This window comes from Patella vulgata, chromosome 1, assembly GCF_932274485.2.
Source record: "Patella vulgata chromosome 1, xgPatVulg1.2, whole genome shotgun sequence".
NCBI classification, from domain to species: domain Eukaryota; kingdom Metazoa; phylum Mollusca; class Gastropoda; family Patellidae; genus Patella; species Patella vulgata.
In genome coordinates this window covers 38,294,250-38,317,553 of record NC_065879.2, presented here as the reverse complement: position 1 = coordinate 38,317,553, position 23,304 = coordinate 38,294,250, and the positions used below count along the sequence as shown (strand labels likewise).

Genomic DNA, 23,304 nt, shown 5'->3' with positions numbered 1-23,304 from the left:
GCACAATTTGACCATGAGGCCTTTCGTTTTAGTACAAAGACAGAACACATGAATAGCCAACCAATTTCTACCAAGTTTTATATTGTGTTCCACCATTACTGACTCATAATATAACAATCCATGCTGATACCAGGCTAAAATATTGTTTATCTTCTTCAAGGCACATAAAATGTCCATATTTAGTCGATAACCGCCGTAAAAAAATTCCAACCAGGGATATTTGAAGTCAGATTTTTTATACCCTATCTGAATGGTTGTTATCACCCAGGCTTCGTGGTATCTTCCCCGCTTGATAGTATTTGTTCAACATCGTGAGTACCTTGTCGTAAATCATTCAACAGTCTTTATAGCTTGTTAGATTATACTCACACAACAATCAAATGTTGAAGATATCCTAGATTTTTTTTCTATACAGATCACTTTGCCTCATCAAGGTTTGAGTGTGCTAAAGCCTTAACCCTGTTTAAATTGCTTTTTTACAATGCTGTGTCTGTATTAAAAATTCATCCAAATCCACGAATCAGATCCGTGCATCATAATTATATACAACATGCAAGCAGTGGCGGTGCAAGGCGGGGTTGAGTGAGATTGTGAGAAGCAACTAAATTTGTTGGTTGTATTCTTTATTCAGGAAATACTCCAAATCCTGGCACCGCAATTGAGCCAAGTCAAAATATAAAAAATAACATTATAAGAAGACATAGATGAGACGGAATGAAAATGCACCACTGATTTGATTGAAACTCATCCCATTGGAACAAATCTTGAATAACCAGTTGCCACAAGCCTACTGATTTCTGTACCCTGTGGTTAAGATAGCCGAAAAAGGACTAACCATTTATGGTGCCAACGCCATGTCCCCCATTAGTCCGATTAACGCCATTTGAACAAACCCGAATACGCTACCACCTATGTTTTATGAAAGGAATATGAGTAAAACTTAGGAAATCAATGTCGAATTTGAACCGAAATAAAATTAGGGAAGTCAGAATTTAAATATTAAACTCGGCGCGCTTTCTATAAACACAAATTTAACTATTAACCAAAGGCCTGCCATTTCATAGATGTGTGAACTCGTAAATTTAAACAAATGAGGCGTGTTTTCACTTTCCAGCTAAAGTGCCTGTCTTATTCATTTCATCTATCATCCTCGGTATTCTCAGTGGTATCGTTCCGTTCTACTCCACTAAACCCTTGTTCCATTCAGGCTTTTTTCGCGAATTCAAATTATCTGCCCTTGGTCGTAGGTTGATTCTAGGAACCAATCAAAAAGCAGTTTACATACCAGCCTTAGCGTCATTGTTTACGTTCACCACAGGCATGTTTGTACGTACCATTGTGAGAAGGGTTGCAAAAGATTTAATGTCAAAGAAGTGAAATGAACACAAAACTATGTCCTAAAATATTTTGAGAAAGTTTGCAACAACGTTTCGGCTATCTTAGTCGATAAAAAAAGCACAAGTATCAAGGTCGGTCTCTCTCGTAAATGAACCCACTGAGAATACCGAGGATATCCATCTACATGTTTGTACAGCTGGAATGACTTTATTATATGCGCCATATTATGCACCATTTAGATACCATGCTCCAATTAAACCCAATCGGAGATGCTTATTGGCGAAATTTGCTAACCTTAAACACTCAGTGATTCATAAAAGTTGAAGACGGTATAATAGTTTGCAAGCATTTAACGATTGCTCCTTGAAAATGCGAGGTCTGAAGCATATTCTATTTTTGCTACAAGGTTAACCGACACAGACCGTACCACCAAGAAACAACGTAATATTGTCATTAAATCATTTTAAAGATGAATAAGCAATATTTCCGATTTAACGACATCTGATTACTTTGGGTGTGTTCAAATTAAATAGCATGCAAATCTCTTTGCTTGCACTTTTAATTTGCGAATCATTCATTTTTGTAATGGATTTTCGGTGTCATTTAAAGTAGCTAAGTCTCTAACTCAGCATCATACTTTACAAAGTCGTCGATATTGAAAACACGAATTATTTGTCAATCTAAATCAAAATTGATGTTTTGATCTTACCGGGAAAAGCATGGGCTTCTGATATCGAGTATTTAAGACAAAATAAACATGTAATGTTTGCAACAACGATACGGCTATCTTAGTTGTAACAAGGGACTCGAAGAACGAGGCTAGACATATTCCACCGGTGATGTCAAACGGTGACCTCATATTCTTAGCGGGAGAGTATGTGCAATACATACTATCGGTGTAGACAGGAATAACCATACGCTAAAGATTGCCATTCGATTGAGACTTCTGACGTATTTCCCAAATATTAGAGATTTCGCTCCTTTAATTAAGTACGCTAGGGCTTGGATATTCTTTAATTGTTTGAGTTTAATTGTGTGAATGTATATGCTATTATTTAGAATTAAGTAAAATATTTCCTTGGTCATAATCATGATAACGCCACTTTAAAATTACCTCAACTAATAGTAACCTAGAAATCAAATAATATCTGTATTTATTTGCTACTTGACCATAGGTTGTAAATCTGATGAGTTTATTTAGCACCGGGTGTTAATGACGTAAATAGGAAAAGAATAGGTCATTAAAGATATATGAAAATTACTCGCCAAATGCCCATACGATCATCAACTGTTTTTTGTTTTAAATATGCATTTCCACAAGAAAGGAAAACCAACTTTTCTATCAATAGTACAGCAGCCAATTTTGAAGCAGTAAACCAGATAGATATTTGTATTTTTACCAGAGCTGTGGGGAGGGGCTTTTACATCAACGTAGAAGTTCGATATTCGACCCATTATCTCAATAATAGAACTACTTAGGGATCAAAAGTGTAGAAATTGCGAACCGCCCATGGCTCTAATGTGCGGATAATGGGAGAGAAGCGCATAAATCGCACGCGAAAAGCGTTCGATTGTGTTATTGTATTCATTAAAATAGCCAATTATGTTCTGCATGGTTTAAATCCGTATTCTCGAACGTGGGGTTCGTAAAAAAACTTTGGCGGTTTGGGGGTTGGGGGAGCCTGTGAAAAAATGTCCGAGTAAAGTCGCGTCTGAAAATTTCGTACTGCGTTATAGTCAATCTGTTTCACAGAGAATTACGAGTCTTCTAATATCTCTGTAAAAGATGACTGCCTTTAACACGTGCCGTCACAGCACGCGGCGCTACTTTTATTTATTTTTCTAATACATCAAAAAAATGTTTTAGAATTTAATTTGTCGGTGAAAAAAAGTTAATATTTGAGACTCATTAAGTCGCATTGATGTCATACTTATCAGTGATTGTAGCGGCCTACCGAATATTCACTTCTGATCAGTGTGCGGGTTTCGAATATTTCTGCCTTGCTTAGGCCCAGTTTTTCGCATCTCATATGGTTGAGGTGATTAAGCGATGGGGGTGAATATAATAATAGTCTGTATGCTGTTGTTAAATTTACTGTTCAATGCACCCATGAAATATATATTTTAGGTACGAATACCATTGGCCACAAAATTGATTCAGGACGATATGAATTCTTGCGTGCGAGAGATCCAGCTCCTATACTAGTACCTCATTGGAAGTTAAAATATATGTAAATAAGGACATGCAAATTAAAGTAGCTAAGTCTCTAACTCAATAGGCATATTCCACAAGTAATGTCAAACGGTGACACTATATTCTTATCTGGAGAGCATGCCCAATAAATACTATCGGCGTAGACTGGAATAACCAGACGCTAGAGATTGAAATTCAATTGAGAATACTGGCCTATTTCGCCTAACCTAACTGATTAGAAATTACAGTAAAAACAGAAACGATTGAATGTAAATCAATTTATATACATTCATATTACATTATTGTATGCGTTGCGACCCATTTGTGTCAATTTCTAGGTCCCAAATATTAACGCCTTGGCTCCTTTAACATCAGTTGGAAAATTATGGAAAATAAATACAAAGATCACAAACAAAACCATGTCCTATTATTATTATTATTATTTTAATATCAAAATTGTGAGATAGACAAGGAATATTACTTTGCTAGAATGTCTTTAAATTAGGAAGGACTTAGACACTCGATCAAACACCTAGCAGCAAGAGGAAAGGTTAAATCAGATTGGTTCGGAAGACGAGTAAATAACTGAAACTCGTAGAATCCTCAGCAAGGCAGTCTCCAGAATCTTTTATTTCTTTGAGGCTGTGGATAAGTTTTGTAGTCAGCGACAACCCAGGTTCAGTTTCAATTGGTATCCTGATTGTTCCGGTCTTGCTTACGTAAAGCCCTCCACATCTCATAGACTCTGCTAGACCGCGGACCTGGGGATCATTTGCTCCATATGACATGTTGATATTTGGATAAGGATTTGTATTTTGGTCTGCGTCAGTAACATCCAGGACAACGTCTGCTATTCCTGGAAGTTGTTTCCCCGTTGGACATGCTCCCGAACATGGTGGTCGAACAGATACCATGAACTTTCCTTTAGAGATTTGTTGTACAAAAAGGAAACCACCTAGTTGGGAATTCGAATTTTGCTCTTGAAGAACGGCCTTTACCTTTACCTGTGTCAGACGTTTCGCCTGAATGATAATTCAGTTTTGCGAAAACATTTAGTACTGATAGATCTGGTTTTGTATTCACTTCCCATTCTAAGCCAGAACAATATTTTATTATACTCGTGTTAAATTGGTCAAGCGATTGTCTTCTTTGGGTACATGTAATTAAAAGGTACTCTGGTTGGTCAGCATTAACCAAATATTGTTGTGTACATGTATATTGTCTTGTTATATTTTCATATTTTATATATTGCTTGATAATGACTAGAGAAGCCTAGTCGAAACGTCGCTCAGTAATAAGCAGTAATTGTATTCCATAGGGCCCAGTTCAATTACTAAATGCCACTGAAACAATTATGATAACCCAGGTTCAGAATTACTAACAATATTCGTTTGGCTCATGGATCCTATCGCTATTGTTTCTATACTGATCTATTCCGCTGTTTACAAGTTTTGTGTTCTTATAGATTCGATAGTGCATTTTCTTAAAAGAATTTTGCATGAACGCTTTTAAATTGCATTTAAAAGCATAAGAAGTATTACCTTATAGTGTAACAGACCCAGATGTATATAGCTCTGACAGTATCTATATTTGTTTTACATGGTTCTATTAAATATTTTGCAAGGTCATGTGCCCTATACGAAATATCGTTGGTTCCTGAAATATATCGAACACACAACTACATAAAGCAATACAATGTCAATAGTTAAACATACATTATGCAAGAGTTAAATCTGCCTATTGCAGGTCTTTCTTTAGACCTTAAATTTTATAATAAACTATTAATTAGACATTGATTAATATCTGATGAGTCCGATTTTCAACAGATTTGAATGTGATGCCCGGTTCAACGGCCGTTGTTGATTTACCGTAAAAATGGATAATCGAGACTTTGTTTATTATCGTAACTAGGATAACAATGACAACCGAGGCTACAGTGTTATTAAAAGGATGTTTTCTTGACTCAAAGTGAAGTAATCTTGACTAATATTTTTAGCATATTCCCTTTACATTATCTATTTTTTAATTAGTATAGCGAGAACTGTCAGTTCCATTTTTAAAAAAAATCAAATGTAATTGTAAGAGCTGGAATTACTGTTTTTCTTTTAGGACATACAATATATTAATTTATGCAATTTTTTCATTCATCTGAACAAATCGATCTGACTGCTAATATTTTCTTCTGCTTGCTTTGTGATTTATTCCCCAAACTAATGGTGTGAAATTAGTAAATTGTGCTCACAAAACGCTTAATGTCGGCGTACAACAATTTAAAATATAGTATTCCTATATAAAATATAATATATTATTAAGCTTATTATGTGCCACTTCATGGTTGTCAGAAAGTGCGTTCGTTCTCTGTATTTGGATTGCGTTATTGTGCAACGTCGGGTATTTCATTAATCTATACAATTATTTTGTTGAAAGTGGCAAAATTCTATTCGTGAACAACGGTCTGTTTTATTAAACGTGATTTGTAATGAGTTTACCATAGAAAATTCCACGATTAAATCTCGGGTGCATAAAAGGTTTATTAAGTCATTACCATCATGTAAAAATAACTATATGCGCATAGGCTTTAAACACAGAAGTTCATTGAATCATCGTGCTGTAACGATATCATTTTTATAATTACGCATATATATTCTGTATACTCAAATGTTGTATTAAAAAATAATCCTTTGTCATAAATAGCTACGATATAATGAATATTCAAATATCAGTCGTTACTTTATAAAGTTCATAATTGGTCAAGCCAAAACGAACAAGTCGTTACTTTATAAAGTTCATAATTGGTCAAGCCAAAACGAACAAGGTGTTGAGTTAAATGAAATGTCCCGTATTGCAGTGGGGGATACAGGTGGATGCCCTAGCCCTAAAATGGGGTAGAGGGGGGATAGTAACTTATAGACAGAATATGAAAGAAAACTGAATATTGATAGAGTTCGACTCCTCATGACAGCAATGCTTACCACCGAATTTAAAAAGAACCTGTTGAAACCTCTAGCTTCTATTGCGGTTTTCGACAAAGGGGCACTCTGATATGGAAGGTCGCAGAACGCTGAATATCGATAGTGTTTGTCCTCTCACGCGAAATTTAATAAGAATCCGATAAAAACCATGACATATCGCGTTGACAAGGGTTTTGGCAAAGATGGGTAACTCCAGAGCAGAAAGCTGGGGAACCCTAGATATCAAGAATGTTCATCCTCTCATGACCTGGATGTTTTGACTAATAATAGATAATTTACAGACAGGGATTTCCCAAATAACCAAGACGTGATTACGAAATCTAGTCAATTATAGATACATGGAAAACTAGATAGAGCTGACATTTCTCACTATAATAGTTAAATAACAGATAATGTAACGGGAATATTCTGAAAATTGCAATAAAATTTCTTCACTCTAAGCCGAGAAATACTCATTCTAAAACCTTATAGCCTCGATTGTCATTGTCACCGTTGTGACGAAAATAAAAAAGTTTCGGTTATCCATTTTTGCGTTTTACCATCAATGGCTGCTGAACGGTAGATTGGATTTAAATTTCTTCACTCTAAGCCGAGAAATGATCATTCTAAAAATCTTATAGCCTCGATTGTCATTTTTACCGTTGTGACGAAAATTCAAAAAGTCTCGATTATCCATTTTTGTGTTTAATCATCAATGGCTGTTGAACGGTAGATCGGATTCAAATCTAATGAAAATCGGAAGCATCAGATGGCACCGAGAGTTGATTATTGTCTTGTAATGTTAATAATTAATGTCTAATCGATAGTCTATATAACATTTCAGGCCTAAAGAAAGACCTGCAATCGGCAGATTTAGCTTTTGCATAAGTCTGCTTATCTGCTTTTGTTCTATAATCTGTAAGTAGTCATCACGGCATGGCAAATCATTAAATATCCAGTTGTTTACCTTTCTTCTAACTTGGTCGCACCTTCCTCATAGGATCAATCTATGCTATTCCGATAAGGTCGATTGAATAATATTTCATACCAAAAATTATACTTGAATATTAAAAAAAAAATCTGTCAATATTTAACTTGTTTGGGCTTGATCTGGAATTTCTTAGGAAGTAAGATTATTTTACGTATCCCTTAAAAGACATATCTGAGAGTTACGAAATTTAAATATCTTTGTTTCAAATCGTGCAGCAAAATAGTAGGTAACTTCTTTGGTAACTTTATATAAAATACATTATTCTCGGCAACCTCAGAAACAATTTAATTCACAGAAACTCTAAAATGGACTATCAGCGACGCGATACAAAAAACGTTTTTTAACCTCACCCCAGCCCCCATGCCCCCTCCTATCAATCCCTGACTTGGTCTTCATGGGACTGAAATATTTATTTAATAATTATTCTATATAGAATAATTTACACAGATCAAGTGAGTCGTTCACGTTTTTTTTATTGATCTATATAATTGCTATTTATGTGTTATTAATTTCAATACCATTTATTAATTCTCCCAACTGATTGTTATTAGATTAGGTAACCACTATATTTAACAACAGTATATTTTGATAGAACTATTATATATTTATGTAGCACCCTTTTTATCATTCGGATTAACCCATTTATTTAGAATAGTTTTACATGTTTATTATACAGTCAATAATAAGCTTTATTGACATGTAAACGTTGTGCTGTTTAACCAGCTGTGTAGGATATGTAGTCCTTATTGAATCCATGTGGTAGTCTTAGTATGTGTTTTCCAGGAGCGGATCTACTATAAAACTAATGAAGCATAAGCTTCGGGGCCCATAATTCCGCGGAGCGTCCAATACAATTTTAAGCCACATCGCTCGAAATGTTTAGGTTTCCTGTACTTATAGGGATGTTACTACAAAGAATAATGTGGATGTTTAGCCCACATCACTTAAAATGTTTTCCGTTACTACATAAATTGGGGATGTTTTGTGACCTCCAGCTACTTACTGGCTGGACTGCTACTCCATCGAATATGGCCGTTACTACATAGAATAGGGATGTTTATAATTTATAAGAGTCTACTGTACTGGCGGGGCAGTTACACCGCCCAATAGGGATGTTTATATGGAACCACTACTGCATACTGGGTCTACAGCTACCGTACCAATCTGTTTCACAGAGTATTACGAAAATCTTCTAATATCTCTATAAAAGATGACTTCCTTCAACACATGACCTCATATCACGCCACGTCAATCATTGGTTCAATGGCGGGGGCATTGTTTACATAAGACGTTAAACCTACTGATCCGAGGAGAATGGCGCCTTTTACTCATTTTAATACCCATTTACACTAAAATGGGAAATAATTTTTACCTACAAATACTTCAAATGTCTTTATTTATTTTTCTAATACATAAAAAAAATGTTTCAGAATTTAATTTGTCAGAGGAAAAAAGTTAATATCTTTGGCTCATTAAGTCACATCGATGTCATCCTTATCAGTGATTGTCGCGGCCTAGCGAATATTCACTGCCGTACTGGTGAGACCGTTACTACACAGAATGGAGATGTTTATGGACCAACGCCAAACAGGGTCACAGTTGTTCTAGTAATATCCCACGTAGAATCAGGATTTCATAATTTTCCTATTTATACTGAACATGTCAGAATGCGTGACACGTTTAACAAATCAGTACCTGATTGTGTTCTACTTTTTACTCCATCAATCACACGTGTACACAAACAACACTGCATTATATAGTTTAAAACCAAAATATTTTATTTTGTCAAAAAATAAGATATATATATATATATATACACGTATCACCAGTATTTACATGATTAGATCAGCATAGGTAAATAAAACTATAGTACAAATATATTCATCAAATAGTTGATATTTGCTTCATACCAATCCCATAACCATTAGGTATTATCATTGATTGCATGTATTCGGATATACCCCTTGTCAGTGGCAATCCACATCAACAAACCTTTTGTCTTCATAATAAATCGACCCAATCATGTAAACTTATTGAAAAGGTGTTTCTTCGCGCCGTTTACTGGTTACTAATAATAGCATACGAAACTTACGCTGTTCGTCTACAGCACCCCTTAAGAACAGACACAATGCTAATTGGCCGACATTTATTCCGCTTTCATTTTTAATTTTTAATTGAAAATGTTTATTTTGTCCTTATGTATATGAAAGATGTAAAACATATTAGAGCCGCATAATATTACAGGACCTACTCTTGTTTTTCAATATGGCGGCCATTCAGGACAGAGGTCTATTTTCAAAGTAGCTAATTCTATGTGTGCAGACCGGTTGTTAGGCCTACAGTTGGATACCAGTCGCTCTAATAGTATGTACAGGAGGACAGAAATATACACATAATAATTAGAAACACGTGGACAAGACAAACATTTGACAAATCCGTGTCTGGTATTCTTATTTAAAAGTTCACATATTCACAGGACTTTTTTGTAGTGGGGACTCTTTTGTCCATCGGAATATCCATCTATATAAGCAAACCCCAAGATTGCGGCCTCATAAAAGCCAAAAATGTATAATTTTGTTTAAAACAAGAATCCCTAAAACACAATATTGAAATACTTCAAGAATGCAAACGCTAATTATTTACATGCAAGCAACGACAAAGAAAGGATATGCTCCATTATCCTAAACAGACAGAATTACCAACAGCTATATGATCTAAATCCTAATATGTGCAACCATGTTGTTTTCCCCCACTTATTCTGCATATTATATATAGCTAATATGAAAATATTACTATTGAATTCTCTTCATCTGGCTGGGAGTCGCGATGAGTTGAGCTCCCCAATTTATTAAGCATTCTACCAAACAATAGGTATCCAAGATCCATTACTTTAGTGTTACCATTTTCCGGGGATAAAACTTGTAATGGTTGTTCAGTTGGTATCACTTCTGGGCGTAATTCGTATTCGGAATTCCTCTGGTATTTAGAGATCCTGGTCATCTCCGAAGCAAGATCTTCGAATCTTAAATACGAAACTAATGTATTCAACATCAGAAGAACAACCGTAAATAGCAGAAACAGTTGAAGAATCTGAAAGTTTCGTTTTAGCCTTTTGATTGCATTCTGACTTTTAACAAGTTGAATATCGGTGTGATAAATCGGTAAGATAGTAGTTGGTGACTTTTCATCAGAACTCATGTTAGCTGCAATAGACAGAACGTACTATAGATTAGATCAAATAAAAACTTTTACAAATAGCTAACATAATCTAAAACAACAATTATGTGGTTCGTACATAATCCTGACAACCCACAAACACTTGAAAGATAGACAATGATGTTCAAAGTTCCAATAATCTAATATCTAACGCAATTATGTATTATTTTCTTTTTTTATATTAATTGACAATGTGACACTATGGGGTAGATGTGTGACTATCCTGGTCACGGACTCCAAATAATAGATAGGCTGTGACACTTTCGATGTGACACTTTCTTCTATGCGTTTCTTCGACTTCACGTTGTGGGATCAATAAATTATTTCAATCATCAATTAACTGACTCTGGAACACCGTTTATGTTGTTACTAAGTTTATATAATTAAACAAATACAGCAAACTACAAAGTTATGATAGTACTTTTCGAGTTATTAAATTATCCACGGTCTGAGTTTAATATCCTTTCTGACTCAGACCTAACGGCCTAAACGTGGCAATAGCCACGTACTTCTTGCTAGTTCTACATAAGGTTCGCGCTAAGATGATGTGTTCACCCTAGCCTCTAAGCCGAGGAGGCTATGGGTATGGTCCCCTGAGCTCTGAATGATGGTCTTCCCTGGTCTCTCATGTTATCTGAAGTGAAATTAAACTCGCTCTTTCTTATATAGAAATTGTAAATGCTTTAGCTATTAGGGCGGGACAATTACCATTTTTGGGTAAGTGTTTTGTATAGGCACCGTTTTACGTCAACACTATTCTAGTTAATTGTACTAATCCGTGCACATGATCATGGACTATAGTACCCTACTTCCAGCAATGGATACTGACATCGGTGAGTTAGTCTAAGATAGTAGTAGAATAATGCAAGCTACTTCATTACCCTAGTTTTCGTCACACGTCATGTAGGTAACGAATTTCTATATTAAACAGAACAACCTTCTTAAAGATAAAATAAACCTTATAGTATTACAACAATCGACATGAATATTTAATATACCAAGAACGTGCTTCTGGATTTGTAGTAATGACGCATTCTCTCCGAAAAATCAAGCGCCCCGTAAAGGTTTTACTCTCTGTACTCAATATTTTAAACACTGAAAAGCGACCTTCCGAGTATTAGACTAAATGTTTTGTTAATTTTAATGGAAAACAGACATTGCCCCGGCCCTACTTTTGTACATTTATATAAATTGAAGCTCACACGATAACAAAATCATCTTTATGCTTTTTGTTATTTTTTATGTACATCTTTGTATTATTTCTGATTTAGCCATTTAATGCATGCACTTTGTGTTGCTTAAGGTATGATATACAGTTAGTGTAAAAATCTCTATAAAACAAAACAAGCTAATACAAACAGAGTGCTGCCAAAATGTAGATCAAGGACGTTCGATAGAAACTGTTTAAAGATTTAATAAACACGTTTTAAATACCATGTACAGTGACGTATCTATACGGTGTGAGTAAGACCGTTCTCCTGCGTAATGCCAGTTTACCACTGTCGTGCGATGCGTTACGATAGGATTGTCCCGACTAAATCTACGACCTGCTACGTGCAGATACGTTCAGATACGTTTCGATACGGTCAACACGACTGCTACCTCAATATATACTAAACAACAAAAAAAACCCCCAAAAAAACGTCAGTACGATTTCAAAATCAGAGAGTCACTTTAATCAAATCATTCTACAAAACGACTTACTAAATGGATCAAAGCAATTTTTTTGTGAACAGTATGTTGACACATTAGTGATTAATTCATCACAATTCCAAGACATTACGAGAAGGTTTAGAGTCTGTACACAGTCGAGAAGTTTAGAGTCTGTACACAGTCTACACATCAGTATCTGTTTTGTCTACCGCGAGTGTCAATAACAGCAGCACAGCGTCTGTACATGGAGTGGACCAGACGATTGATGCACGCCATTGGCACCTGGAACCATACTCTCAGAAAAGCCTGGCGCAATCCATCGGCTGTATTTGGTCTAGGTACGACGTTATTAAATCTCCTCTGAATTTCATCCCAAAGATGTTCAATCGGGTTATAGTCCGGACTATGGGCTGGCGAGTCCATAAAGTCGACACCGTTTTGCTGTAGAAAGTCCCGGGTAACTCTGGCTGTGTGGGCACGGGCGTTGTCATGCTGGAAAACGTTGTTTCGATGACGTGCGAAATGTGGTATGACGTGGGGTCCGAGAGCTGGATCGATGTAGCGCACTCCCCACGAGTCTCGTTCCATGACACATTAGTCAGAATAACGCTGGCCACGTTGTCGCCATATTCTGGTCCTGCCATCTGAAGTTTATACGCAACACCGACTCTCAGCTGTGAACAGAACAGTTCTCCATTGCCTGTGTCGGCAATTCTGATGTTCTTGGGCAAAATGTAGACGTTCACGTCGATGGCGAGGGGTGAGAATAGGTCCACGGTAAGGTCTACGGCAATGAATGTACTCTCTGGTGAGACGTCGGCGCACTGTATCGGTACTGATGGGTCTTCCGTGTGTTCTCACTGTCTGACGTGCTGTCTCAGATACCTGTGTGAAGGGAATCTGCACGTGCTGTCACACAACATGGCGGTCTTGTCGCCTTGTAGTAACCCCTGGTCTACCAGTTCGGGGGAGATCATCCGTGGTGTTGGTGGCCCGAAAGCGTTGCTGAAGCATGTAGATGGTCCGCACATTGACCTGGAAGTGATTGGCAACGGCTTGGGCAGTGTGGTCAGCGTCGAGTCTTCCAAGCGCCTGGTTCCTCTGAGCTGTCGTGAGTCGTGGAATGTTGCTGACATTGTAGTTTGAATGATTAGGTGTGGGGGTGCATTTTATAGGGCTGGTCCCGGTGAAAAGCACGTGCAACATGATTTACAAGAAAATCATGGAGAACACATTACCATCTCAGAAGTCAGGTTGCGTTTTTGAGAACATTTCCTGGGTTCAGTTCTGTGTTTGGGAAGGGGCCTTATTGCTCAATTAAAGTCGGAGATGTGGTCACAAATATACAATAAAAACATTTGGCAAGCTTTATACAATGCGTCTATTCAGAGTAACATACCAACCTGGCGTTTCTTTTGCTGCTTAGTATATGATAAGACTTGATAGGATTAGGATCACCAAGATTACTCCACGATTAAAATCACGATTTCAATCATAGCACGAATCGTGATAGTGGGATTGAAATTGTGACTTTAATCGTGGAGTAATCGTGGTGATCCTATCAGGTTCTATCATATATTGTGGTCAGTCGTAGCAATCGTGTTGATCGCATGGAAACGTATCCGAACGTATCAGCACGCACCAGACCGTGGACTCAATAGGGACAATCCTATCGTAACGCATCGCACGACAGTGGGAACCTAGCACAAGCTAATGCGGGCCTCATACTGTCTCGAAATTGACACTAGGTGGGCAGACGAATATGGAATTTTTAACTTTTGAAAATTTCATTCAAATTAGTTTATTTTGAGCGGAGTTATCAATAGTTGTAGTTTTGAAGAGATGTATCCATTGATCGTAACCACCGTACTGGCCATTCGAGTCTTAGCCTAGCTTCTCCATTTTTAAATTACATCATTAAATGGCCGAACCGTTCTTATCTACTTAAATTTCGGAGCCATCCAATGGCATCGAAAGTTTTGTCATGTTAATAAATGTCTTATTAATAAATTATATAATAGTTAAGCACAAAGAACGACCTGCAATAGGCAGATTTATCTCTTACATAATGCCTGTACTGTCAGATGTTTAGATAAGGGCGCAATTTCAATGCCGCCCACACTTGCACCAATGCTCGCGAAATTTAAAATATATCGAGTGTGTCTCGCTTTAATCGTCTGGATCCGCCCCTGATTCATCATTTGTTAAAACCGATGTACTGTTAAATTATATTTAATCTCGCGAATATGCAAATGAAATAAGGTTTAACTTTCATGACATATTCTGCCTACCCTTCATCGAATTACAACTGTCAAGGGTACTAACAAGCCTTTTGACCCCAGATTAGAAACCCCAAATTATTGATAATGAAATAATCCCATCAGGTGTTTTATCTGTATATAGTGTAACAATCTAAACACCATAAACAATAGTGACTAATCATTTGATAACAAAATAATTTTAAAAGGGTCGTATCAAATAATTTAACTTACCCTAATATGTGATACTATAAGCTATATTATATTCCACAAATAAATATTTAGCTGAGAAAAATAGATTTTATATACAACAGCTGTTGTCATACACTTACACACCACAGCTGCGACAACTCACACAAAGTTTAATATATATAATATATAATGATGGCGGTGCAAAATCAATTTGAACAGTTTTTGGACGTACATGATTTTGGGGTTTGAGTACTTTTCATTGTGCGTGAAACTTCTATTTTCTGGTTGACTTTCGTTCTTTGTTGATACCACAGGGTCGACAATAGGGCCAACCGCGGTTCACCCACTTCGGGGCCCCAACAACAAAAATATCAATCGTGTAAAAAGCAGTAAATGTAGGCTTGGTCTGAGGAGTGGAGCCAATGAGCCCACTTCACGCCCATCCGGGGAAACATACCTAACTCTTTCCGACACGTCCAGTGCAAGTCCCTTAAAGATTAACTTCGTTCTAAAATAGGACTGGATGCTTGTGCATTTAGTAGGCTACGATTAGCCTCTCGGCACGACATATCACGCACAGTGGCGGATCTAGAAACTGTGAATCTGGGTGTGGGGTGGGTGTGGTGGGGAGGGGGCAAATCTAAGGAAAACATTTCAGACAGGGATATATGATATATACTCTTCAAAAAAAAAGTATTGATATTTTAATGCAAATACCTATGCAGGTTGTGATATGATAAATAGTCATGGACACTTGACATGCTTTGAGAGTATATTCACAAATGAAGAACTTATCGCCCCAACAGAACCACTGAGCTGCATGTGCGACACGCAATAGCGGCATACACGTGGGAGGGCGTGGGAGGGGTTCATTGTCAAATTTGACACTTCAAGGAAGGGTTGATGAAAACTGCCGCTTGCTGGTGTATCCTATCCATGTTTGCTTTCCTATCGGTTCTTGCATAAGATTTACTGTTTATTGTATCTTTGCTTTAGTGTGTTACCTTTAATTTGATCGGGAGGCGTGTTCGTCGACGTCAACGTCAACCGACAACACTGCAAGAACTGACCGTGGCACTGCGAGAGGTCAGATTGCCCCAAATCGTGATTGGACGGTTGATTAGGAGCATGCCACGATGAATTGCTGAATGTCTGAGGATTGGTGGAGCAATTACTCATTGTTAAGACAAAAATCAAAAACGTCCATTTTCACTTTTGACGGTGTATCTCTTTGCGAGTGAAATGGGGCCGTCAGATAAGCCGCCCATATGAACTGTTTATGTTCATGTGTAGGCAATTGGCCTGTTATTAACATACACTGGCTACCTCTAATAAAAACAGCAGTGTATTTCCACAGTTTTGTATTGTTTCTGAATATCCCCTTTGGGAGTGGACCTGGGGGTGGGGGTTACTTGGTCTCATGGGGAGGGGGGTAGCCACCCCCACCACCCTCTCTTAAATTCGCGCCTGATTACGCACCATATGTCGAGGACGTCATATCCAAATTCCTTGTGGCGAACAAACGGAGGTGCATACAAAGCTGTGTATCGTGTGTATACCAACACTGCAACTGGCGACCTATTGGGTGAATTGTCATTAGAAAAGTCTGCAGGGATTCGACATCGGTATGGGAATTATGAGTTAAAGTTTTCATGTGAATATGATCATCTAGAATTCCGTGTTATTATGAAAGGAATTGTTTGAATGTTGCCAAGTAAAGTTCAAAATGACCGGTGGACCATAAACAACAACCTTCCACTCTGTTAAAGGGTTACTTACATTTCTTACAATCCCCTCTGTTATTTCTTTTCATTCACCAGTAAAGGACTGGTCGCATCCGTAAATGTGGGATGTGATGGGGGCCCCGCCAGGTCATTCCGGTCTCTATTGGTGACTCGAACCAGTTTCCTTCTATTAGAATAATACTAAAAGATTTGTCGTCATCTAGAGTTCAAAGAAGTTGGCTGCTGGTTTCTGGACACTATCTGGTCTCTAAAGATTTGTTTGGGCATCTCGAGTATTATTGTCCGAAGATACACTAGATATGGTCTATCTGGTGTTTTGTTGGAAGGGCAAGATTATTAGACCTTGTCTAGTGCAGGGACGTTGTGCAGTAGCGGATCTAGAAGCATGTGAATATTAGGACGGATACAAATCTAGGCCGCCATCCACAATCCCAGCCGGAATGACTGTCAACAAATTACTGCAGCTATAACACTGTCTGAAGCGCCCCGGTAGAACATAGATCGCATTGCCTATACATGTATATATATAATATAGTTGTCCGCCGATCATTATCTCGCCGAAAGCGAAAAAACTTCAGATAGCAACGTATAATATGTAATTAAGCTTTTAATTTTTTGAGTCTGGGGCTAAATTTCCTGGCATTTGAGTTCATTGATGGGAGCAAATTCTTGTGAACGAGAGGATAAGAAATGGTGCAGAATCTCGGGGCCTGCATGTTAATTCCGCAATTCCGATTGTTTCGTGAGAAGATTTGTACAGTCTGTTGCCCCACTAGCCACTCATTAGTGCTACTACTAACAGGGGGATTCACTATAACCGTGAATTGGATAGTGATGAGAGAGTATAAGACCACAGATCAGGAGTGGAAGAATGGTGATATAATGGAATCAAGTGCCGAAGGCGCTAAAAAATTTCAGACAGCTATTTATATAATATTTATGTAAAGTAACTGAGCTTTTAGCTTTCAGATAATATGTAATTTTGGAACTGGGTCTGAGAGGAATTTCTCCACGGAGGAGCTGACCTGGTCCCCTCTAAATCCGCGCCTGACGTTGTGGCGATGTTGTCTGATGTATATGCGGGTTGGTGGAGGCAAACGACTATTCTTTCTTTTTTAAAGAATCAATGAGAATGTTGGGTGGTGACCCAGTGCCAGTAATCAAAGTTTGGTGTGTGATAGTAAGGATAAGGTAGGCTACGGAGTAAAAATGTAGATGGATGATTTCGTTCTCTAGTTTTCTGGTAGACAATAACTATTTAAATGAGAATTTCGTCATTTTTAAGAGTATGTCCTGAATGGTAGCCATCAAAACGTAAACAAACACACCCGTGTCTTCCTTAAAACCTATTTAACGATTCCAACAAATCCCCTTTAACACGTATACACGTTTTTTTACATGAAAAGACCATTGGAAATATTTTGAACTTAGGCGAGGTCTTTGTGATTGTGAAAAATCGCACTGTTTTTGAGAAGATCGTACTGATAAACAAAAAATAGCTCTGTGCCGTATCACGTTGTAAATTGTTGATGTTCTAAACTGATAGAGTATAATTATAAACTTATAAGTGGTTTTGAAAATTTTTAATTTATGCCCTTGTCATCGAACGTGATAATATAAGATAAGATATTATCAATCTGATTAAAAAAACAGACCTACATTTCGTTTCGTTTTTTTATACTTTCGATGGCCTACACTACATGAAGATCTGACAAGTTGTACTTGAAGGTCGTGTCAGGGGTCTTACGAGCGGCTTTTGATCCTAGCTATGACGTCAGACTGATTAATCAATCAACGTTGACGTTTCTAGTGGTTTTCCCACAGTTCCGTGCATGACACTCAAAGAAGTCGTCGTAACAGACCGTTTCATTGGCTTATCCTTCACTTCAACCAAAACGCCGGTAATATAACAACTCTTCCAGATCCTAGTGTAGTAAAGACAAGTAAAACGAAATTTTTTTGAACTATATAAACCGAAATAGGCAATCTGTTTCACAGAGTATTACGAACAGAGTGGGATCAGTATGCGAAATAGGATTCGTGTTTTAATCAGATTGAGATTTTATTGTACCGAAACATCCACTGGGCTACTTTTAAAATCCACGTCACTCCATGAAACACATACAAATATTTCCAAGGTAGATCTAATTTTATTTTTGTATAATTACAACTCATTTTCTGTTTTTTATGTGCTTTATAAAAATCAGCCGTTCTGCTAAAAGGGAGGCAACTACAATTTTACACCTTTAGATTATTGATTTTCATGTAAGATATAACATCGTCGTTATACTAAAACAAGATGTTTCGTATCATAACAGAGTAAAGCAATGTGTTTATAAAGAGAATCAGTCCAAATTAACACAAAACCGAAAATCTAACCCCCAATTTTATCGTTTCGTATTTCATTTAAATGGAAATTTCGGTCATAAAATTCGTGAAATTGTATCACACCAATGACCTAATTGACCTCAACATTCCAATATGGCTACCGAAGTCACTGTGATCTGACAGCTTCTACGACTTTCAATGAAATAAAAGCTATTTGTTATGAAAATAATTGTTTGACTGGGATAATTTCATTCTTAGGTAAATAAAGCAATGCTTTTATCTGATAAATAACTTATTTTGTGTGTTAAAAGTTACATTCCGATGAGACGACGGTTGCTGTGGTCTGTGTGAGTGACTGTGTTACTAGCCTAGTGTCTTCAATCAATGTGTCGCAATTCGCCTCTTTGTTGATTGAGAATGAGATAATGATCTTCGTCATTGTTGATTTTGACTGTTCATTTGTCTGCGTGTTATTCACAACACAATTTCATTGTTATATCATGTCATAATGATATAAATTGTATTAGGTATGGTATATACATCTAGAAAGAGTGAATTTTTTTTATTCCTATTTTGAATTTATAAATATTATTACTACAGTTTTTGAGTTGAAACAGTGCTGTGATTTTCTTTAATTATTCATTATATAATTTGATGGAAAATGTTTATCTGTATTTAGTCTACATCTATACCGGTATCTGTTTTAGTACCTCCATCTATAGTGTTATAATTTGTTGTTTGAACTCTGAAATTTATATACCAGACATGTATCCTATGAATGACTCTAAATCTGTCTGGTAGATTTTTGAAAAAATCCTGTTTTTATGATCTACGAGTGTTCCCCAAAAATGTATAGGCCCTCTTTTGATTTCGTGAAATAGAGATCTAAGCATGCATGTCAGACTTACAGTTACATGTAGTACATCATGTAATGTAGATTGCACAAGTGACAATACCCGAAATCAATCACTAATCTGTGTTCCATGTTCAGGTTTAAAAAGAATTGTGCTAGGTGTGAATTGAATGTACGCATGACCAAATGTTATCAGAATTCACAAGGATTAACCACAAATAGGTTTATGGTATTAAATGTACATGTAATAGTGTAAATATAGGCCTATATTATTGAGTTTCTGTTTCATACACAAGAATTAGACTACATGTATATGTATGGTTGGGTGTCTTGATTTGACTTCATAATTTGGTTTGGCAGGGTGGCCTACTGTGCCGTGTGTCCTGTTTACATGTAGAGGTACATGCGTACAGTGTATGATTTTTGAAAACAAGGAACTCAATAGTGAATGCAGTATACATGTACAATGTACATGTATTGCCATTGCTGGTAGTTAAAGGGGAAGACCAACGATTTTCAATAAGGTTTCCATAAATAATAAATATATATTTAGAAATAATCCCTCCTATAACATATGCAACCTGTTCGTTGGCAACCTATTCAGAATGAGAGCGCACCCCTTTAATATGATTGTGCCAACTTTTACTAATAATATTACGAAAGCTTATTTAATCAGCTTTCGGAATATATTTAGTTGGATGTCCAGAATTTTGTAAGATAATGCGAAATTACATCTCTATTCTGAGCTAAAGGAATGGATAAATGATAATATATTCTACTTTCATTTGATAGACGTTACGTTGGATTTTATTGGTTGATAAAAATAGATGAGTTTGGGCGACTGTTGAATTTATTCTGAATAGGTTGCCAACGAACAGGTTGCCAGCTGGATCGGTCGAATAGGTCGCTAGCCGAATAGGTCGCCAATTTGTGTTCGGTTAATATCTGTCACGTGCCAGCTATCACGTGATGTAAACAATTAGCCATGTGGCTTAAATTGTGTCACAGTGTCCAGTTTAGAAACTTAATTTACACAAACGCATTGTATATTATACCTTCAAAACACCGTAAGTTCTTCTTCTTAATATCCTAATAAAGATTACCTTTCATCAGATTTTCTGCCAAACGGCGAAACGATCACAAAATACAGCGCTAAACTTACTCCAAATTTGTATGTTTACTATAGTGACCAGTGAGTGTGTCGAACCAACTACGTCACTTCCGGTATTAATAAAAATTAATTTCTCGCTTACAAATTATTGTCCCCCGCCTTTCGAAGAAAGCAGGGGACTATTAAAATGGGTTCGTCCGTCTGTCTGTCTGTCCGTCTGTCTGTCCGTCACACTTTTTGGGACACAATAACTCTCTTCCTAATTGAGCTAGAATGTTCAAACTTGGTGTATGTGTTTATTAGGTCAATGCCTTGATGGAGTTCGAAGATGAGCATTTTCCGCTTAGGGTAAGCAGAGATAAGCAATTTGATTGGTTGATGCTTTGGGACACGACAACTCTCTTCCTAATTGGGCTAGAATGTTCAAACTTGGTGTATGTGTTGATTAGGTCAATGCCTTGATGGAGTTCGAAGATGAGCATTTTCCGCTTAGGGTAAGCAGAGATAAGCAATTTGATTGGTTGATGCTTTGGGACACGATAACTTTTAATTGAGCTAGAATGTTCAAACTTGGTGTATGTGTTTATTAGGTCAATGCCTTGATGGAGTTCGAAGATGAGCATTTTCCGCTTAGGGTAAGCAGAGATAAGCAATTTGATTGGTTGATACTTTGGGGCACGATAACTCTCTTCCTAATTGAGCTAGAATGTTCAAACTTGGTGTATGTGTTGATTAGGTCAATGCCTTGATGGAGTTCGAAGATGAGCATTTTCCGCTCAGGGTAAGCAGAGATAAGCAATTTGATTGGTTGATGCTTTGGGACACGATAACTTTAGTTCTAATTAAGTGAGATTGATGAAACTTGGTGTATAGTTTCATTACAGTAATACCTTGACTAAGTTTGATAATGAGCATTTTCTGCTCAGGGTAAGCAGAGCGATACGCAATTTGATTGGTCGAGACTTTGGAAAACAATAACTCTCCTACTTTGATTGTTAGACTATAAGTAAAGATATACTGTTTGATTGTTCAATACTTTGTAAAAGATAATTTGTGATAAATTTATATGTGTCCTCTAATTATTTTCCTATTTCGGCGGGGGACATCAGCCTCACTGTTGGCTTGTTTTTTTCATGTTATAGGAGGGGTTATTTCTAAATATATATTTATTATTTATGGAAACCTTATTGAAAATCGTTGGTCTTCCCCTTTAAAATCCTACTCCTGTTATTGTATATCCATTCATTTTAATAATCAAATTCAACAACTATTGATTTAATTTGGTCTCATTTATGCTACATATAAGCTTACTTGGTATACCGTAATACTATTTATATCAAATTATCATTGATAAAATAATAAGCTTTTCATAATATCTATATGTTAAATTATGCAATCAGCTTACATGTACATGTATGTTGGTGTGTTTGTTTATAAATGTCAGTCAGCATTATTAATACGGTATTATTGTACATGTATTTAACATGTGATCGTGCATGTTTATTTTTTGTCTTTCAACATTTTTTGTTTTTAGAGTTTTACAGGTATACGTCATGAAATGAAATGAAATGGGGTTTAACGTCCTACTGTTATGCTCCTAAACTTGGCTAATGAATACGGGCATACGCCATACAATGTGCTATGAGGGAAATTTTGCCCGGGCAGCGGCACTATGGCCTACTCTTATATCGAATTCCAACTGCCAAGGGATCTTTTACGTGCACGCCAATGTGTACATGGGACCTCAGTTTTTCGTCCCATCCGAACGACTAGACAGCTGTCCTTGTCCGACCCTCCGTCCAGTTGTAATTTTGCATGATGAAGGTTTCTATAAATACTAGTCATTTTACTGTACCAGTACTATATACGTGTATCTTTACAAATATTTGTGACTGTCGTTTGTTTGTCTGTCTGTCTGTTCAGGGTTAGCGGCTACACTAGGACTGTCCCAAGGCTGAAATTTGGTGTATATAGGTAGCTCAGACCGGGGAGTAACATAGGCCTGATGCCGATAGCCTACCACTTCTGGTTTCAGAGTTAAGCTACTTCTGGTTCATGATTAAACCTGTGTTATGCCGGGTCAACTGCTAGTAAATAATAAAGATAAATAATATATTCCTGATCATCCATTAAAGATTGAAATTCATCTTTCATAAATTACAATGAGTAATTACTAATGCTACAAATTACAATTGATTTGATATACATGTACCAGTAATTTACATACTGATGGTTTTAGTTACTTCAATAATTTTATCAACCCTTTATCATGAACATTTCTGGTGATAGCCATTCTGTCCGGCTCAGATTTTTCTTCTTATTTGTCTGACGTACATGTCCGGTAAGGCTACATGTACCAAACTGGTCTTCATTGGATCTTGATTTAATGCTAACCTAAGATCAGTGGAAGGCGTGATTAACAATAGAGAATCTTTTGTAATTAGGATCGGGGAATGCATATGAATATTCATTAT

General features: G+C 36.8%; 1 protein-coding gene and 1 long non-coding RNA gene across 2 annotated transcripts in view; one reads left to right on the top strand and one right to left on the bottom strand.

The window, feature by feature from the left end:
- Positions 1-8,937: 8,937 nt before the first annotated feature.
- On the bottom strand, positions 8,938-14,950 carry LOC126808389 (uncharacterized). Its single transcript, XR_007674618.1, has 3 exons — positions 14,836-14,950; positions 9,301-10,677; positions 8,938-9,010 (listed from the first exon to the last, which is right to left on the bottom strand). It is a non-coding gene; the product is annotated as an uncharacterized LOC126808389 (long non-coding RNA).
- A 4,054-nt stretch (positions 14,951-19,004) lies between these two features.
- The window catches only part of LOC126808384 (glycerophosphodiester phosphodiesterase domain-containing protein 5), a 42,738-nt gene continuing 38,438 nt past the window's right edge, over positions 19,005-23,304 (top strand). The window contains exon 1 of the mRNA XM_050533058.1: positions 19,005-19,124. The gene's annotated coding sequence lies outside the window, so the exon portion shown is untranslated. The remainder of the gene's footprint in view (positions 19,125-23,304) is intronic.